A 6781-nucleotide genomic window follows, 5' to 3' on the forward strand; every position below is an offset into this window, starting at 1 on the left:
GATGTCGTCTACATATAGTGACATTTCAAGTCCATACGGAAAAATAGTTTATTAGAGAAGAAACAAACGACATCTGACAGTAGGATTTTCGACAAATGCTCTGCAAAATGTATGCAGATTTGTACACAGTGCAGTCGAGTCTTACACCTGACTAATTGTGATCATTTTATTTGTCCCCATTTAATCATTATACTTTTCATGTGAGCACAGAGCAGCTGTTAACTGACCACCCACTTGTCCAAGGTGAACATTTAGAACAAACACTCACCCCACGCAGCAAAACTCTAAAAGGAGCTTACTCTAAATGGCAGAGACGCTCCGACCAGCTCATTGTGTTTTGAACGGAGTAGAAAAATATAGGACTTTACGCAAACGTGTGTGTGCAGCTACAGTCGATTAAAGGCCTTTCACCCTTTAATCCAACCATTTATTTTTAAACCACAGTTTGGCACGTAGCTAATTTCACACAGTTGGGTTAATGTTGTAGACAAAGAAATTGCTCGGTATTCTGGGTGATGGTAGGTGTTTTTTGGTTTTTATTATTAAAGTCTGTGAATCGGAACGTGTTAATATTGTGCTACAAATTGATAACCAATCTGTACACAAGTCTGTTATGTAACAGATTAAAAATGTCATGGTTTTTCTTCATTCGGTTGTTTATGCATTAGTAAATAATAGGTGTATGAAACTGTTGTTCACCGCAAATCCTTCAGAAACTATAGCTCACGTCCTTTTTGTAATATTCTGCTTACCACAAATGAAAGAAGGCAGCAAACAAACACTCGCCCACTCACCAGCTGTGAATGTCCTAGTATGCATTGTATTTGACAAGGATTCAAGGCTAGCAGCAAATTCGTGTTGCGACATTTGCGGACATTTTCCATTTTCAGAAAGAAAACGTCTTTCACGCATGTCTGGAAGCAGCATTCGGGGACAAGAGATAGGTAATTGTGGAGACACGAGAGTAATTACATAAACCAGAGACAAACAGACAGACAAATAGTGACTGGGTGGATCACATGACTGGAGAGAAGGTCAAGTGCTCGTTTAACAGTGTAATCTCTGGAAAAAGGCATAATGGGGCCTCAGATTAGTGGTGTGTGTCCTTGTGTGTGTGTGTGTGTATGTCTGTGAGTTGGGGGGTGAGGGTTTGGGTGATGGTAGTTCGTAAATTGAAGAAGTAAGTGTAGCCTATCTGCTCCAGATTAGCAGCAGTATAACAGAGTGTGATTACGCCCTGAAGAGGCTGTGAACACAAGGGACAGACCACAATGTGTTGCTTCTGAATTTCAATCACACACAAACACGAGCACACAACAGCAACAGCAACTATGTTGTTATCCCTTTTTAAACCGAATCCTACAAACTATAAATTACACGTGTTTGTTAAAAGAGCAACGGCAAAGACAAGCTGACATAAGGGAGAAAACTGACACGATGTCTTTTCTTTAATATGCTTCATTTAATCTATAGGGATGAACAAATACGATATTGTATATCTTACAGACAAAAATGTACAATTAGTGACATTTTTGAGTCATGTTGTGGTGTTTATTTCTTCTTTATGGGAGAAGACTATTTGTTACACAGTTGGAGAATGATGTCATTGAAATAGCTCGAAATGTCTGTATCGGACTAACATCGGTATCAGCATCAGATACCGATGTTAGTCCAATACATTAATTTTAGACATTTTAAACCATTAACATTTTTAAGCCGTTAACAACACATTTGTGATTGTGATGCCAACACAAAATACTATGTTTGTACCTCTGGATTTTTCCTTTAATCCACGTGTGGATTGACAGATTAAAGGTTAGCATGGTGGTGCATGCACAGGTGTTATATTCTTTAATTTACTCACTGGACCTCATATAAGGCTTTACCTGCCTCAGAATTGCACGTGTACTAATCACTTGACATGGAAGCTGCACTTCCTAGAACATTTCTATTTCTTTTTCTAATTTATCAAACAAGACATCCAACATGCTAAATCCCTGTGAACTTTTCACCTCTAAATTTGCTCCTGCAGTATATGTAGCAGACCTTGTTGGAGGCTTTCAAAACACGGAATCCTAACTGAGTTCTCACATGATGTAATGCACATCGACTGACGACTCTGTGTGCCATTATTTATGACGGGAAATCTGTTGGACCAAATGTTGGACCACATGTTCAGCTGACGCCGTAGTCAGTCCTGTTTTGTTGAATTGTACCTCCTGGGACGCACGCTCATTTAACTACTTAGCAGGAATATGATGATGGAGTCCCGATACTGTGTCTCCGGGGATGGGTGGAAAGGAAATGAGTGGAGAGAGGTGATGGGATGAGTGACATTGCTGGAGAATTATCAACATATTTTGTGTTATTTTTTGTGATGATTTGATTGCATTAACCGGGGTCTTGAACTACGAGGGTAATGGCCTTACTTTCTTTCATCAGCATACCTCAGACGAGGTGCTCTGACAGCCGCAGGAAACATTCCCTTGAGCCTCATTTATGCAGACTTGAGCTATCCAAAAAAAATAATAATCCTGGAGTGAAAATAATATATACTGCAGCAATGATACTCAAAGTGTTGCTTGTATTCCTAATTCATACTTGATTTTAAGCTCTGCTACCAGTGTATATGATGACATTACTACACAAACCAAATGTCCTCCATGTTAGATTTCGCAAAAACAAATGTTTCCTTTAAAAAATAATGACTGTATTCTTCACAAGCCCACTCAACATTCACCAACTGTGCTGTTCCCCTCAACACTTATAGGAGCAATTTACCATCTTTGACCTCATATTTATGTTTCCCTCGCAGCACTATAATCAGCATCAGTTTCCAGTTAAAGCTGTTTTTAGTTAAAAAGGCACAAATAAACCCACTTGTCACTCCCTGTTCAGCAGCACCAAATGGCAAATGGAAAATAACAGCAAAGCACTGAGCAGCAAAAGAGCCATACTTTTCACAGGAGGTGGTGGTGACCAAAAGCAGAGCTAAAAGGTGAGTAAATATTGAAGGGGAGGATAAGGCTGTGATTTTTGTTTACACTTTGTTGTGCCATTATTTCACCTAAAGCTTGTTATATAACTCTATTACCTGATCTTGACATTTTTCTCCTAATAGGTTGCTGTAAGAAGTCTATTGCTGGCCATGAGACCTACATTCAGTTCAGGGTGACCATCTCAACTTTATATTGGTGTGTTTTTATTTTGAACATTATTCTACTGAAAACTGAGCTGTGTGAAATGAATACAATTAAAAAGCCTCTGAAATAATCATTTCTATGACTGGAAAGTGATGTGTTTTGGAAACTGGAAACTGGTTTTAATGAATGTGAGAAAATGTTTTCTTGACTCCAGTCAATGACATACCTCTTGCGGGGAAGTCATTGTGAAATTAGTTACATTAACAAAATGGCAGTCACCAAACCACAGACCCTGAATCAGGAGCAGACACTCTGTCAATGTCAAGCAGCTCAAGTGCTCCACCCTTCTTGTCCTCCTTTCATCCCTTCATCCCTGCATTCCTCCTCTTCATGGATGACTTGTGGAAGGCAAGCTGATTTGTAAGTGGCGCACAGGCAGCCCTCACAGCCCCACGCCATGCACACATGCATCATCCCAGCTAATAAAGCGTCCACATACAAATCAAAATCACAATATTAATAAATGAGCGTGTCACGCTTATTATGAAACATATCACGTGATGCCTGCGTCGTACATTTATCATAGTTAGGCTTTTTAACCTGCATCCTCATCTGCTCACACCTAAAGATGTAACAGCTTCATAGGAAATCCGTGCAGGACAGATGTATCGTCCAGTTTGAGCGACGCTGACACGGTCGTGGCATTTCTGGGCTGACTTGGCCTCGTGCCACTCTAATTCAAAGCAATCAAAAATCCCAGTGTCACCCAATCTGCTGCTTCACACTGTCACACAAACCCACATGTAGGCTACGCAGTATTTCAGAAATGAGGACAATTTGTTGAAAAAAAAAAAAAAGGAAATGTGATAATAAAGTGATATTTTAATCTTGCGACCCAAGAGGGGGATCACAAACCTTATTTTGGAAACCCAATGTATGTAAACTGTAGCTGTTGTATATATATATGTCTCTCTATATATATATATATATAAACATATATAAATACATATATATATATATACACATATATATACATATATATATATTCTATATAAGGCATCTATAAGGCAAAATAATCAAATATTTTTTGTCACCAAAAATGACTGAAATGTGTGTATTTCTACTTTCTACTGCTCTCCTTTAATCACATTTTACCCTTTAGATTTATTTCACGACCCACTGAGGAATCACAAAGCCTGTGTTGGAAATCTTACAAGCTTAAACAAACTACCATACTGTTCTTACGTCTGCACGTACGTGTGTGTGTGTGTGTGTGTGTGTGTGTGTGTGTCACAGATTTCGCAACAGTTTCCAGTCATAGAAATGATTTTCAGAGAGGCTTTTTGCAGGAGCGAAAGTATCAAGGAAGTCGCAATTCCATTTTGTTTACAATAGAAATATGTTGCCTCTTAGAAATACACTTGGGAGCCACTGAACTGTCTGTTGCAACGTGATATGTGTAAAGAGGAGTGAAACGTGTCTGTCACTAATGGAGAAAAATGAGATCTGCTCCATGCAGCTAATGGGACAAATCAATGAGCATTAGCAGATCACTGATATGACAGTAAAACACTGCAACTGCAATGTCCTTAATCAGTGAGTGAAGAAATGAGTGGTAATGAGGAAACATGCAGGTATGAAAGGATTATATTTGGGTGCCCACACACACACACACACACACACGTCCATGACTCCAAAGCTCAGAGTGATAAAATGCTAATGTATCCTCTTATAGTAGTTCCTGTTATAATAACGACTGGCAGCTCTGCGTCTGTCAGCAGCAGATGGGGAAACTCTTCACTTGTGAAAACTGAAAGAACGACTGCACTTACACACTCATTGTCTGTCCTTCTCTACCACCTCTACACACACACACACACACGCGATGAAGGTTCAGTGACAGTCTAAGAGAGTGAAGTGAGGGAATGTGTCCTTACATCTGCACGTACATGTGTGTGTGTGTGTGTGTCACAGACTTACCTGCTCTCTCTGCTGTCATCCAACTTGAACTCGTGCTGCTCCATCGTCCCACAGCTCCTTCTCTCCAAATCCCCTCTCTGTCTATTTACGTTTCTGTCCTTTCTCCCCGGGTTTTCACCTGCCTCTCTCTGCTCCCAGCACCTGTTGGAGTACGCATTTAGACCAAGTCTTTGTGTGAGAGAGGGAGTGCTTGTGAGTTATCAGTGACTCTGTGTCTGTCTGTGCATTGTGTGTGTGTGTGTGTGTGTGTGTGTGTGTGTTTAGCAGCTTTGGATGTCTGCACACTCCCCTGGAGAACTTCACAACGTGACAGCAAGCGTATGTGATCTCCCCCCCCAAAAAAAAAAAAAAATCCCTCCTTCTAACTCCTCACTTTCTTCACCCTTCTCTCACTTGTCTGTTTTTGCTGCGTGTCGCATAGAGACATCATTTACAAGTGGTCATGAAGGTGAAGACAGGACACCCAGAAAAAAAGGAGAGAAAGGGAAAGTGGGGGGAAAAAATGAGGGTGACAGAAGACGAGAGGTGCAGGAGCCTGCAGACAAACTTGTGTGTGTGTGTGTGTGTGTCTATAAGTGTGCATATGTGCAAAACCCACTGTGTTTATCTCTCTGTCTGTATCCTCCAGGCTCCCCGCTGGTCGGATGAGAAGAGTGAAAAGGGGGGGAGAAGAAATGATACAATGCCTTTTGAGCAAAACAGCGCAAACACCAGTAACACTTCAGCAGTGATGCCTCCACACCGTTTCTTCCTTTCTCCCCCTCTCTGCCTCCTCTGCCTCCCTTTCCCTGTCCCTGGTGGGGGGCAAGAGACATGACCGATCCATGGGAAGTTAGGAAATATCACAGACAGAAAAGAACTGGTCCTGTGAAAGCCTCTGCATCTTTGGAGCAAAAGTTTTCCCCTCCTCTAGTCCAGTTATCAGCCCAGGTGGTGATGGTACTCCACAGCGAGGGATCTCCCCCTCTGGTGATGATGTGCCTCCTCCGGTCCTGTGTGATCAAAAAGGAAGAGAAGAGGACAATATTTGGGGGTTTTGGCTCATTTCCATATGGAGGCGAGGTGATCCAGATGTTGTTTGATGGTGGGAGTGCTGGGATCACAGAGAGAACAGCGGGACAGATGGCAGGTCTGCGGGGTCGGGCCGGCTGAGCACTAGCAGGTCTTCATCCTGTTGCACTGATTTGTTGTTGTTGGGTTTTTTTTTTTTCTCCCCACCACAGTTTCTCTCCCTCCCTCAACGTTGTGCTGACGCTCATCTGCCAGTGCTGTCAGACTAGTAATCCTGCTCTCCATTTCCTTTTTAACTCCATCTTTTCTTTATCTCTCTCTCTATCTGCTCTCACTCCATCACAGGAAAGGCTGCATGTGAGTCCCGATAATAATGGTGCGAGGATTTAGTCTGCCTCCCTTCCTCTCCTCGCTCTCACTCTCTTCAGCACAACCCCTCCTCCTCTCCCAGCCCACTTTTGCTCCCAATTTCTCTGTATTATTCACCTTCATCCTGTCATGTATTCTGCCTTCTTTTCTCTAAATCACCTCACCATATTGCTCTGCTGTTTCATTCCCAACCTTTTCTCTCTTCCCTTCACTATCAACAGGTCCTAAAGGAGCCTCAGTAATTGTATTGTTTTTCCAGTCAGGACCCCTCAGGCTCT

The 6781-nt window shown here is 41.8% G+C and overlaps 1 protein-coding gene across 2 annotated transcripts in view; it reads right to left on the minus strand.

Moving 5' to 3' along the window:
* Positions 1 to 6478, minus strand: part of LOC131449029 (glutamate receptor ionotropic, NMDA 2C-like) — a 45217-nt gene extending 38739 nt beyond the window's left edge. Inside the window, exons 1-2 of one of the 2 annotated variants that reach the window (XM_058621957.1) lie at positions 5722 to 6478; positions 5124 to 5264 (exon numbers count right to left, since the gene is read on the minus strand). The gene's annotated coding sequence lies outside the window, so the exon portion shown is untranslated. Of the gene's footprint in view, positions 1 to 5123; positions 5374 to 5721 lie in introns of those variants that run through there. The other variant, XM_058621958.1, reaches the window with a different exon arrangement.
* Between the last annotated feature and the right edge of the window lie 303 nt (positions 6479 to 6781).

Source organism: Solea solea, chromosome 21, assembly GCF_958295425.1.
Source record: "Solea solea chromosome 21, fSolSol10.1, whole genome shotgun sequence".
NCBI lineage: Eukaryota > Metazoa > Chordata > Actinopteri > Pleuronectiformes > Soleidae > Solea > Solea solea.